Genomic DNA, 14381 nt, shown 5'->3' with positions numbered 1-14381 from the left:
ACTGATTAGCTCTCATAGTCTAATCATTTCACCTCTGAACATTACAGCATCAACACAAGAGCTTTTGGACACCTGAGATGCAAACTATAACATAGGCAGACAATTTTAGGCTAGTTAGGATTTACTTACTATTTCAAACAGATAACATTTTTATAGTGTCCATGCATGGAAAACTTTGAGGTCCTATCAGACTTCTGTGGCCCTGGAGCCACATAGATACAGATGTCAATAGCCTAAAGTTTACAAAATAAGTAACTTTCAAACTAAATAACTTTCCAATTTGTAGTATGTAAATGAACAACAAGTTTCTTTTAAAGCAATACTATTCTCTTCCCACAATAAATTATAATACAAATTAAAATCAGTTCAAAGTTAAGGGGTTTTAGTATATATACACTTACTGGTTATATTCTTATAATTTCCCTAGAGAAGCTCATTTAACTCTCTGGATGCTTTAGCCAGTGAAGGATACAAATTAGTACATTATCCATACACATGTGTGGGAATATTTTATGCTCTTCTCATTTTCTAAGTGAATAGACAGAATCTTTGACTTTCAACATGTGTTTTAGTAAAATGCTTTTGCTTATCAATAAAACAGGTAATAATTGATTCCTTTCCTTTTAGGAATATGACTACATTCAAACTAATATAACACTTTAATAGACATGAATAACAGTATTATAATCATCTTATGACATATTTATTTGTTATATGCATACAGCTATATTAAATAAAAAACAATGAAGAATTTAATAAACAGCTTAGTTATTTGTAATATACATATTTTTTAATACAAAGTCAGATTTTAGAAATTGTACATAGAAAGCAAAAAGCACTTTACATATTCATAATTAGCTTTAATATTTCTTTATACTGTACACACTGAAAATGTTTATATTTACTGATAAGGAATGCCAAGTGTATCCATCACCATTTGAATAGCTTGCAGAGAATTGGTGATTTCTTCTATACTATCTCTTCTTAAAACCCAATCCTGTTTAAGTCTGTTTTAAAAAATACAAATAAAAATATGGTATTAAAACAGTGTATTTCTTAAAAGAGTTAATTTCTTAAAAGAGTTAATTTTTATCTTTATGTGTTAACTAATTCATGACACATCATTTCTCTTACAACCTTTTCAAAGAGGTGGAAGAACTTCATATTATTGCCAATTATCAGTTCTAAAATATTTCCTTATGATACTGGCTTCTTTGAAGCTTATACTACTTATTTTGCTACCATCTTTTGCTCATTGACCATCTCCTAATTACGAACCTGCTCTTGGACTTCCCCCCAACTCCTGCTACCATTCTCATTAATATCAACATCCATATGGCTAAAAAACCAACAGCATTCTCAGTTTTTGCAACCCTTTCCTTCCATTCTTTCTTAACCAATCCTTTCTCACATAGTTTACATTCTAGACTTTATCACCACTTCTGATTTATCCATGTTATCTGCTTTAATACAGTCACTGAACCAATTCCTCGACCCTGCTGAGATCTCTAGTTCACTTGACCTCAACACATACCTATTGTTCATTAGAATGTTATTCTCACTTTCCTCCCTAACTAGTTTAGTTATCTCAATATTATTCCATTCTGTTTCTTTCTCTTTTCAAACTTGTCTAGAAAATTCTGTTTGGGTTCCAAATTAAATAGAAATATCTTCTTTCTCCATTCCTATACAGATATTGCTAAAGAAACTATACATTTTTATTTTATGTCAAATGGGCATTTGAATTGCCTAGTATGCTTCTGCTCTCCCAGATGACTATTTTATTTCTTTCCTCTTTTCAAATATCCCTTCCATACTCTCTAAGCTACTTCTGAGTTGTTGAGTTTAAAATATCACACCACATTGAGAAAACGGTATCAATCAGGGGAGAGTTTCATGTATCTTCTCACACAAATCCCTACTATGTACACTTCCATCTTCTTATTCTTTCTTGTTAAAAATCTAAATGCCTCACCATTGGTTAGTGGTCAAAATGCGGTATGTATCCATACGATGGAAAGGAGTGATAGATAGGAGTGAAATTTCAATCCATGATCATATTCATTCATCTTTTGGCCTTAAGTGCTATCTACATCCTCAAACCAACAGTACTCCAATTTTTATCTAAAAAAATGTTCTTCTGTTCAACCATAGGCATGATTTTCCAATGGCTTATTTATATTTTCCTCTTATTTATGCTGTAGGTTTCTCAAGTTTATTCAAAACAAAAGCCATGCCATGATGCAACACTCCTGCCCACTCTGTGCTATCCTCTCCTCAACTCACCCTACAGGACTTAAAAATCACATGATGATTTCTCGGCCATTCTCTTTATCTTAGTAGTTGTCACTATCTTTATTATTTCACTCATTAATCTGTTTGCTCATTGTCATTCTTCCTGAACCACATAGCTTTACGCTGCACAACCAAATTGAAGCACTTTGTAGTTCAAGATGCAGCTCTATATGATTTGTACTCCCTGATCATGGGGAGTAACCACATAAACAAACACACCTTAAAAAAAAGTAACATAAACTAGGTAAACCACAATTATCTTTATGGGTCTATAACAGGCTAAATGGTGACCCTGAAAGATATATCTATGTCTAGTCACAGAATCTGTGATGTTACATTATTTAGAAAAAAAGAAAACAGGGCTGGGGTTGTGGCTCAGTGGTAGAGCACTTGCTTAGCACATACGAGGCCCGGGTTCAATCCTCAGCACCACATAAAAATAGAGATTAATATGGAAAATAAAACTGATATAACAAGGTTCTTAGCATTAGGTCTGAACTATTTAACATAAGGAATTTGTTGAATAGCTACTAAATACCCAAAGTTACATCAGTATTATTTCATTATAGTGAAATTGATTCCTTTAGATTTACTGAATAGTCTATTCTTTTTCTTTTTTTTTTGGAATAGTCTATTCTTATTCAAATGTTTTTTCTCTATGGTTAAGAACAATCTCTTGTTTATGATAGTGTTAACAAATATAAATTTAAATGAATGAATGGTGACATGAAATTATAGAATACAATTAACTGCTTACCTTGAAACTATTCTGGTCCTTATTGGTGTTTCTGGAATAAAGGGAATACCTATGGAAGAATTCTTCTTTTGATTATTAAGTATTCTTTCAGCATTTATTTTATGTTTATGAGCTGTAAGTTTGTAGATGCTATAAATGTGGTCCACAACTTTGGGACTACTTCGTACATCCTAAAAAAGAAAGTGTACATTTACTAAAACCTAATAAAAATTCAATCTCTCCTAGAATAACAAAATCAATCATTTGAATACTATGCAGTAGGCTTTCAAGCTTTTAACAATCAAGAGCATGGCTCTCTAAGTATAGCAGGCAAATTATTTTAAATTGTGAAATAATATGTAAGACAATTATAAAGAGGAGAAATATTCAAAAATTGTAAATTTAATTCGATACTGAATGCAAAAAGGAACTATACTCAATATAACCTGTCATATCTAGATACTAAGTCCTATGAATTTTACCTCTTCCAACTTTCTAGAATCATTCACTTACCTCTCATTGACACAACCCTAGGTGAAGCACAATCTCTTGTCTAGCCACTTCACATCTACATTTGCCTCCTTTAATGGTCTCCCCATATCTATACATGCTCTCCCAAATTCATTCTTCAGTCAGTAGCCAGGGTGATGCTAAAACTTAAATAGGAAAATATTATTCTCTTGCTTAAAATGCTTCAGTGGTTTCCACAGTTATCAGGGTAAAGGCAGGGCTCTGGTTACTCTTATGTTGATTGTGATACCTGGAGAGAATAACTCAGATGTCTCGGCACAGAAAAGCTTGAGACATATTTATGGTTATGATAGGTGGATAGAGAATTATACGTGTCTTATTTCCTACCCTGCTAAGGTAATTTGTTATATTCTCTAGTAAGTAGGAAATTCTTATTTACATGACTGAAATAAATTCTATTTTCAGAATTCAGTTTCTTTAATATCAAAATGAAACAATGAATACACACACACACACACACACACACACACACACACACCGATACTAGGCAAAAAACAACAACAACAACAAAAAAAAAACCCAAGTTTGATCACATGCAAAATCCTATTTAGTGTAATGGTTACTAAAGGAAAAACATAAAATCTATACATAAAAGAACACAGAAAATAAGCTCAAAGAAAAGTAACTGATCAATACTTACAGAGGCTCTGTTTGTTGTCTTCAACAAAACAGCCAACAAACAACAAGTTTTTGTGAAAATGCTTCCACCCTTGTCTGCAACTTTGTCACCAGGCTTTTCTCGGTACATCTGCAAAAGCTCCAACAATGTGTGTATACAGTTTTCTACATCATAAACTGCTGAAGTAGTTTTCTCATACTTGAAGAGAACAGAATGAAATTAAAAGTTGTAATAAGCATACACATTTAAAACTGCCCAACCGTAAGGACAGCTTAGAGCCAAATCTTTGAAGCATCTGCCACAGGTACAAAGGACTTCATGAGATAATTTTTTGTTACTCCTATCATATTTGAATCTTATATGCATATTAATCTTTGACTTTCCTAACCACTTCAAAAGTTCCACATAAAACAAATTAAAGCTAAAACATATAAAAAAGAATATCTTGAAGTAAATAAAAGCAAGCTTCTAAAGAGAAGACCATTTTAGCAAGACTCTCTCATGAAAGAGAACTTATCTGTTACAGTTAGTCATAGGGTAAGATAATGAGTAAGGCAAGATCTAATTATACTCTTTTACATCCTTCTTGAGAGGAAGATGTACTTTAGAATAAAACAAATTTGATACTAAAAATCTAGGATTAGTTTTTCATGCTTTATTTAATGATACTATTACATTCTAGGATTAGTTTTTCATGCTTTATTTAATGATACTATTACATTCATACTGAAATTTGCATGATTTCAAAAAATAATCATTCTAACATAAAAATAAGAAACCATTAATAGCTAACACTTGCATGGTATGTTTATGTATCAAGAACTTTTAAGTATATTAACTCATTTAATCTTCACAGTAACATTTTGAGATGAGTATTATTTTTTTCTATACCCATTTTACTGTGGAAGAAAGTAAAGCAAAGAGAGGCCAAATAATGCATAACAGCTTGCAGAACTGGGATTCAAATTCAGTAGTTTGGGTCTATGTTCTTAACCACTATTCCTCAATATATTGGGTACATTACAGTCATGGTTGTGAGGGTGGGCAAGGAAGGTAAATGTCTCATCTTAATACCACTGATTGTATGAAACTTCTGTAAGCATTATCATTCCTTTTCTATAAAATGGGAAATATATGAGTTACTTTACAGGATTATTATAAGGATTAAATTAAATAATGTACAAAAATACTGACAAGTTCTCAATAATACTATTATTCATATTATTATTCATATTATAAAAGTAATAGAAATAAAACAACAAAATAGCATTCATATCTATAGTTATATTCATAAATTAAATATTTTTCCCCATCAAGACTCTTCATATACATGAATTTTAATATAGAGGCCTAATTTCAAACTTTGTTTTTTTTTCCTTTTTTGGTGCCATGGATTGAGACCAAGGGTAGTGCTTAACCACTGAGCCAAATCCCCAGCTTTTTTTTTCTAATATTTATTTTGAGACAGTGTCTCACTAGGTTGCTTATAGTCTAAGCTGCTGAGGCTGGCTTAGAACCTGCAATCCTTCTGACTCCTTCCTGAGCTATTGGGATTAGGCATGCAGCACCATTCCCAGCCTAATTTCTAATTTAGAGCATTTCTACTCTACTTCATAGAGACTCATCCAGTCCACACTGGATGTGTGTATATGTGGACGTATGTATTTAATCCTGCAGAGTAATACCTTTATTTTACAATTTATATAAATTCTATCAATTCTATCTATCTAATAATTTGCAGAGTTACATTTTTTGAACAATGAATATTTCATTATTAAAATGGAAAACTACCTTAGCTACATTAAGCAAAACTTGTACAGGATATCTGATGACCTCCATACAAGGAACACTACGATTACAACTTCGGATTAAAACAAATATTTTAGAAATTGCTCCACTCTCAGCCATGTTCTCACAACAACGTGGAGATATTCTGGTAACAACCTCTGAAAGAGAAAAAGACACGTTAATTTCCAGTAACAACAATGCATTCCAATTTTATATATAACTATAATGTACTAAGTAGAAAAATAAATAAACAGAAGACCAATTGAATAGAGAAAGAGGACAGGGGAGGGACTGGGAGAAGAAGAAGTACAAAGGATTGAAATGGAGCAAACTGGCCGGGTGTGGTGGCACATGCCCATAATCTCAGAGGCTTTAGAGGTGGAAGCAGGATGATTCCCAAGTTCAAAGCCAGCCTCAGTAACTTAGCCAAGCCCTATACAACTTAGCAAGATCCTGTCTCTAAGTGAAAAAATAAAAATAAAAAACAGACTGGGGATGTGGCTCAGTGGTTGAACACCCCTGGGTTCAATCCCTGGTACCTCTCTGCCCCCCCAAAAGAAATGGAGCATATGAAGTTATATGCATTTATGTCAAAATGAACCCCACTACAATGCTCCAAGAAAAAATGAAGTCTTAGTTAATACTGTGTAATCACAATGTTCTTTAAATATTCAAAGATAAAAAATGCATTCCTAATCTTATGCAAGATATTGTTATAACAAACTAACCGAGGTGTTTTAGGGTCTCAAGAATGGCAGAAAGGTCCTTATATGTTAAAAGATAATGAAGTGCAAGTGTGGTTCTTTTGTAGAGTTTATCTTCTTCTCTAATATCCCTATTAACCATCTGAAGACTTAACCGTATAGCTTTAATTTTTGTACAATCATGTTTCTTCCTCCAAGAGTAGCCTCTCCATAATGCCTTAAAGAGATAAAAGAATGATTTTAAGATTACAGCCCGTATTGTTTTGAATTTATATATACATTTATTTCTACAAAATAAATATTTTCAGTAAATTTATATGATATGAACAGATACATTTCAACTAAAACCTCAATTTTGGTTTTATTCCTGTATCAAAAACCATAGTTTTACTTATCTGAAGTTTAGTTATTCTACCATTAAATTTTTCCTGTCTTATGAGAAGGAGAAAGAGACGTACTGCTTTCTGTATTACTGATGCAGCCCTATTTTTCTGGTTCATACATTCTTGAACTTCATGCTCAATTTTATGATGCTATAATATTTCTCAATAAATCTCTTTCATTCTAATTTTGCTCGAAACCATCTCTGTTTAAAATGTGAAGATTTTTTCACTTTTAATACACACATTTTTAAAAGTAGACAAAAACGTACATACATTTATATACATATTTTATATACGTTAGCATTCTTCATAGCCATGTGAAGTTTACATGCTCCTTGAATTCTAAAAGCAGATAATATGAAGCTGCTATGAAGTGAAGGGGGAAGCCAAACTGGCTGTCAATGCTAAACTCTAAAGGAGAAAGAAATAGAAGGTCAAAACGCCTTTCAAACCTCCAGTATCATTTCCCCCTTCTACTTCGTAGAGACTCATCCAGTCCACACTGGATGTGTGTATATGTGGACGTATGTATTTAATCCTGCAGAGTAATACCTTTATTTTACAATTTATATAAATTCTATCAAACTATACAACATTCTGAAAATTATTTTTTCACTAAATATTTTATTGGTACATGCATGTTAATTATACAAATAAGAACATTATCCAGAATATAGAATTCCTATAAACCATAATAAAAAAGAACATCAAGTAGAAAAAAGGGACAAAGTGCCTAAAAAGAAAGATTAGAAAGAGCACATGATACCCAGATAAGAACTTGAATAATAAATGTAAAAATTTCAGAACTGCTGGCAATCAAGTAAATGAAAAACAAAATGAGATAGCATTTCCAATTCACTGGAATGGCAAAAATCAGGGTGTCTTCTGATGCCACTGTTGTGAAGGATTTAGAGGAACAGGTACCCTCCAACTTTACTAGTGGGAGTATAATAAATGAGTAAAATTACATCAGAGAGTAATTTACAGCTTTATTGCTGTTCCATAAAGAAGATTTCCAAACTTACAGTCATTCTGATAGCTATATGCTGAAAGTGTTACATATTATATGATCTTTCCATAAGGAATCTGAGAATTGTTCAATATATGTCAAAAATTTCTAAGAGGAAAGTTACATCTCATAGTTTTTCTGCAAAAGACAAACTGACCTGAATACAAATGGCTGAATTAACCCATTTGTTAGCATTCTTCATAGCCATGTGAACTTTATATGCTCTTTGAATTCTAAGAGCAGACAGGTGATAATATGCAGCTGCTGTGAAGTGAAGGAGCCAAGCTTTGGCTCTCTGTTCTAAAATCTAGAGGAGAAAAAGAATATTAATAATCAAGTGTCTGACTTTTTTGATACACCAATATTTTAACTGAAGAAATTTTTTGAAGTACTATAACAAATGAGTTGATTGCTCAGTTGTATAGCATGTAGAATATTAAAATATTTTATTTTTTATTGGTTCTTTTTAGTTATATATAATATTAGGATTCATTTTGACATAATTTAAAAACAGAATATAATTTGCTATAATTCAGATCCCAGTACATCTCTTTTCCTTCCCCCACTTCCTGCCCTGTTCCCTTCCCTCTATTAAAGTGTCTGATTCTTAAGATAGTTTTTTCTCTTATGTAACTATCATGATTCAATGTGATTATAATCCTGTATTTCAAAATATTTAGAATAATTTAACTCATGATTCATAGTATGTAAGCAAAATTATAGCATTTAACTAAACTACCCAACAACAGCAATTTAAGACCTTCAATGTATGAATAATAAAAGATATCAATGCTAAAAAACAAAAAAGGCTACTGTATTCCAGCAGAATAGTTAGAAATGGTGATGTTAAATCTGATAAAATTATATGAATTAATTGTTCCAGTATTAGTGTAGCACAAATCCAGTGTAAGATTCTTATAGTATGGCTTTCAACAGTGATCTTGGGGCTTTAGATTTCTAATATATATGAGTAAAATACAAAAGAACTCTATTTTAGGTTCAAATCAGGCTGTTATGTCTATGCCAGTGCTTTATATATTGGAAGCCAAATGTCATGAGCTCCCTTAACAGAATTACCTTTTGCTGAAGATTGGGTGACATCACAGGAATGGTAGTTACAATTCCTTAAGGGCAGCAAAAGGCTACCTGAGTAAAAATTAACATCTTTAACCTATGAAACCTTTCCCTCATACTTCTTTCAGTTTTTTTGTTGAGTCATTATACAAGAGAAATTTTATTTTGCATCTCTGGCAATGGGAAGCAGCAGGGTCCCACAAATTTCCCACAAATCACAGGATTTCATGCTTTTATGTCTGAATTTTATTCCTTAGTGTGTGTATATGTTTATGTACACAACATTTTCTTTATCCATCTAATGATGAGCACTTCAAATGAATCCATAACCTGATGGCTACTGTGAATATGACTTCAATAGATATATAAGTGCATGAGTCTTTTCAACATATTGATTTTATGTTTTTTGGCCATGCACACACACACACACATACACATTGGGATTGATAGATCATATGTTGGGATTGATAGATCATATGGCAATGCTATTTAGTTATTTCAGAAAGCTCCAATGCTGTTTTCCATATCATGTTTCTATCATCAGTGTGCAAGTATTTGTATTTATCCACATCCTTGCCAGCACTTGCTATTTATTTATTTATTTATTATCTTTTTGAAAATAGGCATTCTTCCTGGAGTCAGGTGATATTTCATTCTGGTTTTGATTTGCATTTCCTTAGTAAATAAAGATATTGAACTTTTTCATGTGTATGTTTTCTTTTGAGAAATGTCTGTTAATATATTTAGCCCATTTGTAAATTGGCTTATTTATTGTTTTGCTATTGAGTTGTTTGTGTTCCTTATATATACTAGATATTAACAGATATGTAGTTTACAAATATTTTCCATAATTCTATAGATTGTGTCTTTGTTGGTTGTCTTTGTTGTACAGAATCTTTTTAGTTTGCTCTAATCCCATTGTCAACTTTTGGTTTTGTTGCTTGTGCATTTAGGGTCACATCAAAAAAATATATTTATATATATATATATATATATATATATATATATATATATATATATATATATAATATATATTTATATATATATATGAGATATATATATATCTCATATATCCCTGGAAAAATGTCCTGAATTATTTTTCCTATGTTTTCTTCTGGCAGTTTAAATTTTAGTTCTTACATTTTTGTCTTTGATCTATTTGAGTTGATATTTGTAAATGTTATGGTTTAGTTATGAGTTATGGTTTAGTTATGAAGTGAGCCCCAAAAGTTCATGTGTGAGACAATACAAGAACATTCAGAGGTGAAATGATTGGTATCAGGGTAATGCTTATAAAAACCTTGACCTAATTAGTGCATCAATCTACTTGAATGGACTAACTGGGTAGTGACTGTAGGCAGGTAGAGTGTGGATAGATGAGGTAGGTCAATGAGGGCATGCCTCTGGAAAATATATTTTTTCTCTGGTAGCAGAGCTCTCTGTGCTTCCTTGATGCCCATGTTCTGAGCTACTTTATTTTACCATACCTTTCTGCATGATGTTCTGCCTCACCTCCAGCTCAGAAAAATGGAGTGAGCCATCAATGCCCTGAGACTTCTGGAATCATGAGTCACAAGTTAAATTTTCCTCCTCTAAATTGTCCTTATCAGGTCTTTTGATCACAGTGGCAGAAAAACTGACTAGAACTATGAGAGATAGGGATCTGGTTTCATTCTTTTGCACAAGGATATCAGTTTTCCCAGAAAATTTTTTTTTTCTTTTGAAGACATTGTTCTTTCTTCATTGTGGGTTCTTGGCTCCTTTATCAATAATATGTGGGGTGTAAATGTGTGTAATTACTTTTGGGGTCTTTTTTCAGTTCTATTGGTCTTTGTCTTTTTATGTCAATACCATACTGTTTTGATTATTAGCGCCTTTTTATATTTTTAATAAAATAGTGTAATGCCTCTTACTTTGATCCTTTTGCTCAGAATTGCTTTGGCTATTTGGAGTCTTTTGTTTTTATGTATGAACTTTACAGTTGTTTTTTTATGTCTGTGAAAAATTGAATTTGTATATTGTATTTGATCTCTTCATTGTTTTAGGTAATATGGCATTTTAATAATAATAATTTTTCTAATTCATGAACATGAAACATCTTTCCATTTATTTGTATACTCCAGAATTTCTTTCATCATTGTGTTGTAGTTTTCATTGCAGATGTCTTTCACCTGTTTGTTTAAGTTTATTTCTTATTATTAATTCTACTAAGGTGGCATATCACTTGAGTTGATTTGCATATACAGAATCACCCTTGCATTTCAGTGATGAATCCCACTTGATCAGAGTGAATGATTCTTTTTAATATGTTGTTAACTTTGGTTTGGTAGTATTTTGTTTAGAATTTTTTTTTATGTTTATCAGGGATAGTGAGCAATAAATCACTTTCTTTCATGGGATGGCAGGACTTTAACTGGTTTTGATGTCAGGGTAATGCTTGCCTCAGAAAGTATTTGAAAGAACTTCATTCTCTTTTTTTAAGTTTATTGAATAATTAAAGAAAAATTGGTATTAATTCTTCTTTATGTATTTGGTAGTCAGTTTCACAGTGACATTATCAGGTCCTAGGCTTTTCCTTGATGGAAGACTTTGTATTACTGATTCAGGCTCATTGCTCATTATTGGTCTGTTCAGGTTTTCTATTTTTTTTTATTCAGTTTTGTTGGATTCATCTTTTCTTATGAATTATCTTGTTCCTTGGCATACAGTTATTTGTATTCTGTGGTATCAGTTGTAGTGTCTCAACTTTCATCTCTGATTTCATTGTTTGAGTCCTCTCTTATTTTTGCTAAAAGTTTGCTAATTTTGTTTGATTTTTCAAAAGACCAACTCTGTTCCAACAATATGTTGTGTTGTTCTTTAGCAGCCATTTATTTATTTATGATGTGATATTTATTCTTTCTTTTCTTTTGCCAATTTGGGGTTATGTTTGTTATTTTTCTATTTTCTTTAGGTAAATGTTGGGTTGTTCATTTGAGATCATTCTAGTTCCTTAAGATAGCGATGTATTGCTTTGTATATCTTTCTTCTTTCAACTGCTTTTACTGTATTCAATAAGTTTTAGTATGTTGTGTTTCCATTTTCATTTATCTCCATAAGCTTTTCTATTTCTCTTTTAATTACTTCAATGACCCAGTGGTTGTTCAGGAGTATATATTTTAATTTCCATGTATTTATGTTTCCAGACTTCCTCCTGATACTGATTTCCACATTCATTTCATTGTGGTCAGAAAAGATACCATATTATTTTCATTTTTAAAAAATGTCTTAAGACTTATTTATTGGCATAACATTAACATAGAACTCATTCCAGAGAGTATTCATATAAAGTTAAGAAGAATGTGTATTCTCCATCTGTTGGATGGAATGTTCTGGAAACACCTATTTGTAATAATTTATCAATAGTATTTTAGATTAAATATTTAGTCTTGGTTTCACAATACCATTCCCAAATTACCATGAACAAGTCTTTTAACTTCTATGAATCTCATCTTTAATATATAATGGGGATTTGTGACTGTTTAAAGGAAAAACATATATTTTGTCAAATGTAGCTCCATTTTATTAGTAATATGATAACTTATTTTCTAATTTGTCACCCTTGTTTTCATTTTATATTTTTATATGCTTCTAACTTGTTTTAATTTAGAAATGGCAAGATAAAAAATCACACACATGGGCTGGAGTTGTAACTCAGTGGTAGAGTGTCTGCCTAGCACATGTAAGGCACTGGGTTCAATCCTCAGAACTACATATAAATAAAATAAAGGTATTGTGCTCATCTACAACTTAAAATATTTTTTAAAAAACAAAAACACACACATTATACATATACAATCATGCTATATTGGTATAAAAAGCGTATAGTAGCAAATTTTAAAATATGTGAAAAATGAGATATGATCTCAATTATAATATAATCTTATTAATTGTAAATAAAAGAGTATGCAAGTCTGGTTATAGGCTGGATATAAAAATTATAAAGCAATTAAAGTTCTAAAACTGATAAGAGAAATTTTGCCAGATTTACTATTGACTCTTCATTGGTAATCACAGTACTTTAAAAAAAACAGAAGTGAGGCATGTCTTCAGAAAAACAACAAAACAGCAAAAGAAAGCAATGAGACAATCATTTTTATTTTTACATGTTTTCAAATATATCTTTGGATAAGTTTTATTCTTCAAATTTATGACTTAAAACATAAAATTAATAGATTCATGTAACAAACATCTATGAGCCAGCATCTATTCTTAAACCTCTGAATGTCTTAGCTTAATTATGTCATCTATTAAAATGACTTTATTCTAAATGAGAAAATCAAACCCACTAAGTATATGTATAATTTGCAATTCAATTATGAAAAAGTTCTTCACTAAAAATAATTAGGTGGTAATTACAGCCCCCACCAGTGTAAAGATTAAGTCAATATCATGTAGAAGCTTATGCTGTACAATCCTTTTGCTATTTTCCCTCAGCAAACAATAAAGAAAGGCTTATAATATATGAAAAGAAGCATAAATAAATGACTAAAATTACTTGTGAGATCTTGCAATCATAGAAAGGTAGATGATCATAACAATAATAACTCTTTAGATTTTTTTAACCTCAGATAGTATTTCTGATTTGTGCAACTGTATTGGACCTATTAATTTATAGTCATTTTAATTTTTTTCTGCTTGTACAGGATTTTGAAAATTATCTCTTCTTCTTTTACTCTATGTATTAATACATGGATAATTAAAAGTCAAAAATACATTTCAGACCTCTGAGATGCCTTATTTGAAAATGTTTTCTTTCCTCAATGGCCTCATGACCTCCTTTCAGTCTTGGCAATTGCTTTTTAATTTATAAATTTTAATTTAGAAGACACTTAATTTAAGTGTAGCTGATGATAGGAAGTATCATTGTGTAATAAACATGATTTTCTCATTTTTGCCCTATTTTCTTTCAAATTAATAGAATAAGAAGTTCCAACATTTTGAATAAGGTACATTACCTTCTTATTTCCTGTCTTTATTCTTTTCTGATGCAGGTCAGCTAGACCTCAATATAGAAAGCCAGGTCAGTCAAGCATTACTTATTATCCTTTATTGCCATCTATTCTTTGCCTTTTACTTTAGCCTAGACTGAACAGAATCCAGGACATCCAAAAACAAAGATTGTTTCTCCTCTCCTGCTATCGTATCTTACCATTTATCATGACATCACAGCAGCACTAACAACAATGCTATTCTTTAGAGT

General features: G+C 31.3%; 1 pseudogene; it reads right to left on the bottom strand.

Moving 5' to 3' along the window:
- Positions 1-901: 901 nt before the first annotated feature.
- Positions 902-9166, bottom strand: LOC143640002 (abnormal spindle-like microcephaly-associated protein homolog; annotated as a pseudogene).
- Between the last annotated feature and the right edge of the window lie 5215 nt (positions 9167-14381).

This window comes from Callospermophilus lateralis, unplaced genomic scaffold (genome assembly GCF_048772815.1).
Source record: "Callospermophilus lateralis isolate mCalLat2 unplaced genomic scaffold, mCalLat2.hap1 Scaffold_105, whole genome shotgun sequence".
NCBI lineage: Eukaryota > Metazoa > Chordata > Mammalia > Rodentia > Sciuridae > Callospermophilus > Callospermophilus lateralis.
Note: the sequence above shows the minus strand (reverse complement) of the source record. Positions and strands in the feature narration are given on the sequence as shown.